Source organism: Otolemur garnettii, unplaced genomic scaffold (assembly GCF_000181295.1).
Source record: "Otolemur garnettii isolate 467f Iridium unplaced genomic scaffold, OtoGar3 scaffold00017, whole genome shotgun sequence".
NCBI classification, from domain to species: Eukaryota; Metazoa; Chordata; class Mammalia; order Primates; family Galagidae; genus Otolemur; species Otolemur garnettii.
In genome coordinates, this window is record NW_003852412.1 from 2215363 (window position 1) to 2219452 (window position 4090).

The window sequence follows — 4090 nt, forward strand, 5'->3', positions numbered from 1 at the left end:
CTTCAAAATATTTTAAAAACCAACCTCTTCCAGCTGGGCATGGTGGCTCAGGCCTGTAATCCTAGCACTCTGGGACACCAAGAGCTCATGGGTACAAGACCAGCCTGAGCCAAAGCAAGACCCCTGTCTCTAAAAATAGCTGGGTGTGGTGGTGGGCACCTGTAGTCCCAGCTACTCTGGAGGCTGAGGCAAGAGAATCCTTTGAGCCCAAGAGCTTGAGGTTGCTGTAAGCTATGATGCCACAGTCCCTTCTGAGGGTGAAAAAGTGAGACTCTGTCTCAAAAAAAATAAAAAAAATGGGCAGTGCCTATGGCTCAGTGGGTAGGGTGCTGGCCCCATATACTGAGGGTAGCAGGTTCAAACCTGGCCCGGGCCAAACTGCAACAAAAAAAATAGCTGGGTGTTCTGGGGGGCACCTGTAGTTCCAGCTACTTGGGAGGCTGAGGCAAGAGAATTGCTTAAACCCAGGTGTTGGAGGTTGCTGTGAGCTGTGATGCCACAGCACTCTACCGAGGGTAATAAAGTGAGACTCTGTCTCTAAAAAGTAAGAAAATAAAAATAAATATCAACCTCTTTCAAGATATCAACCCTAAAAATCTCCAACATTTTGAGATAATTGGGAATGCTTGGGAATGTTATGAAATCTTTACCTCTGTTTTCTCTTACCTCACTTCCTCCTCAAATCTGAAGCCAATCCTCCCGCTGAATTTTTCAGTTTTAAAACACAGTATATTCTCTTCAACATATAAATTGGTTTGAGTTGGATTGCAGCATGACTGAGCTAGGTGCCTTTTTATGGTTACATTCTCCCGCCCATCAGACCCAAAATGACCCCTTAAAGCTTTCATCCATTTTCATTTCCTACTTACAAAATGAGATTCGGACTATTCTCTCTTCTGCATAACAGCTATTCACATACAGAATACAATCACACCTACCACACACCATTGCCTTTTTTTGGTCCAGGCCAAATTCCTCCAGTTTCTTCAGTTTTTTCTTGTATTACATATTCTTTTTTAAAAAATCATTTGTATTTCTTTTATTATTTTTGTTTGTTTGTTTCAGGTTCATTGAGGGAACAAAGAATTAGGTTACACAGTTTGCATTTGTTAGGTAAAGTCCCTCTTATAATTGTGTCCCCCCCCCAAGAGGTGTGCCACACGCTGTGATGTTGTGCCTTTTAAGTGGGAGCACCCCCAGCCTTCCTCCCCATCCCCTCTTCCTCCTTTCCCTGCCCCCACCTTGAATTGATTTGAGTTTTTCTTTTATGTGGGTATGCATTAGATCTACTGGTTTCATATTAGAATTGAGTACGTTGGATTCTTCCTTCTCCTTTCTTGTGATACTTTACTAAGAAGAATGTGTTCCAACTGTATTTAGGTTAATACATAAGATGTAAAGTCTCCATCTGTTTTAGTGGCTGAATAGTATTCCATGGTATACATATACCACAGCTTGTTAATCCATTCCTGGCTTGGTGGGCATTTAGGTTGTTTCTACAATTTGGCAGTTGTAAATTGAGCTATGGTAAACAGTCTAGTGCACATGTTCTTATGTAAAAGGATTTTTTTTTCCTTCTGGGTAGATGCCTAGTAATGGGATTGCAGGATCAAATGGGAGGTCTAGCTCAATTTCTCTGAGGATTCTCTATACTTCCTTCAAAAAGGTTGTATTAGTTTGCAGTCCTACCAACAATGTAAAAGTATTCCCTTTCTCCACATCCACACCAACATCTGCAGCTTTAAGACTTTGTGATGTGAGCTATTTTCTTTTCTTTTTTTTTTTTTTTCTTTTGCAGTTTTTGGCCGGGACCGGGTTTGAACCCACCACCTCCAGTATGTGGGGCCGGTGCCCTACTCCTTGAGCCACAGGTGTCACCTGATATGGGCTATTTTCACTGGGGTTAGGTGATTTCTCAAGGTGGTTTTGATTTGCATTTCTCTGATGATCAGGGACAATGAGCATTTTTTCAAATGTTTGTTAGCCATTTACCTGTCTTCATCAGAGGTTCTGTTCATATCTCTTGCCCAGTGGTAGATGGGTATAACATACCTAGTCTTTCTCAGTCTTTTGGCTAAGATCAAATACATACATATTGTATGGTTTCTAGATATTTTATCTCCTTAGTTTCCCTAAGCTTACCAATATCTCTCTTAATAAGATTCCCATAACCAAATACAATGTTTTATCATAAGCTAAGGCTTGGCCAACCTCTTTCCAATTTACTAGGGCCCAAGTCTATAATCCTAGCACTCTTGGAGGCTGACATGAGAAGAGTTCACACCAGCCACAGGCCTCACCCGATGTGGGCTATTTTCACTGGAGTTAGGTGATATCTAACAAGCAAGACAAGATATCAAGCAAGACCAAGACCCAGACCTCATCTCTACTAAAAGTAGAAAAATTAGCCAGGTGTTGTGGTAGTTCTAGCTACTTGGGATGCTGAGGCAAGAGGATCTCTTGAGTACAAAAGTTTGAGATTGCTGTGAGCCATGTATTATGAGCCATTGTACTCTAGCCTGGGCAAGAGAGTGAAACTCTGTCTTAAAATAAATAAATAAATAGAAAATAAATATAATAAAATAGAATGGAAGATGCTGAGCTAGGTTGACTAGGATGTTTACTGCTTTAGTTTGTTGATTAATATAGCCTCAGATAGAATTAGCTTTGCTAGTAGTGTATCACATTGTGGACTTAGGCTCGGCGCCTGCGCTCAAATGGCTAAGGTGCCAGCCACATACACCCAAGGTGGCGGGTTCAAATTCAGCCCAGGACCGCCAAAACAACAATGACGGCTGCAACCAAAGAATAGCCTGGCGTTGTGGTGGGCACCTGTGGTCCCAGCTACTTGGGAGGCTGAGGCAGGAGACTCATTTGAGCCCAGGCATTGGAGCTTGCTGTGAGCTGTGATGTCATAGCACTCTACCCAGTGGGACAGCTTGAGGCTCCTGTCTCAAAAAAAAAACAAAACACATTGTGGACTTAGCTGATTTGCAGCCAACCAAAGTTATCAAGTGTCTTTTATATGAGCTGTGACCATTAACAATATATAATTCTGTACTTGTGTAACTTATTTGTGCCTTTTAAGGTGAGGAATTTACATTTGTTCCTATCAGCATTTTTTCTGAGTATTCTATCTATTTTTAAGGTTAAGTGCTTTGAAGTCAGTTTGGACTGTCTGAGTATGGGCAAACCGCTTTACCTTTTTACTAGTATTTTGTTCAATAACTTTTTTTTAACTAATAATATTGATTTTTACCCCTAACTTAGTCATTTTTCCATCTACTCACTTACTCATTCAATAAATATGTGCCTTCTAAGTGCCAGGTCCTGTGTTAGATAGCAGTAAATGCTATTTCTGGGGTCTTTATTAAATTCACTAATAAAATTGTTGCACAAATTAGATTCAGGGATCAAGCTCTGGACAAAACTCTTAACTCTAGCTTTTTCTCTAAGTGGATAAACAGAAATCTATTAATAGGCCTGATGCGGTGGCTCACGCATGTAATCCTAGTATGCTGAGAGGCCAAGGCAGATGGATTGCTTGAGCTCAGGAGTTCAAGATCAGATTGAGCAAGAGCCAGACCCCATCTGCACTAAAAATGGAAAAAACTAACTGGGCGTCTCAAGGCAGGTACATGTAGTCCCAGCTATTGCAGAGGCTAAGGTAAGAAATCACTTAAGTCCAAGAGACTGAGGTTGCTGTGAGCTATGATGATGCCGTGGCACTCTACCCAGGGTGACCAAGTGAGACTCTGTCTCAGAAAAAAAAAATAAATAAATTTAAAATTCTATTAATAAAAATGCAGGCTCAGCACCTGCAGCTCAGCAGCTAGGGTGCCGGCCACATAGACCAGGGTTGGCAGGTTCGAACCCAGCCTGGGCCTGCCAAACAACAATGGCAACTACAACAAAAAGTAGCCAGGTGTTGTGGTGGGCAGCTGTAGTCCCAGCTACTTGGGAGGCTGAGGCAAGAGAATTACTTAGGCCAAACAGTTTGAGGTTGCTGTGAGCTGTGATTCCACAGCATTCTGCTGAGGGTGATATAGTGAAACTCTGTCTCAAAAAATTAAAATAAAGGCTCGGCGCC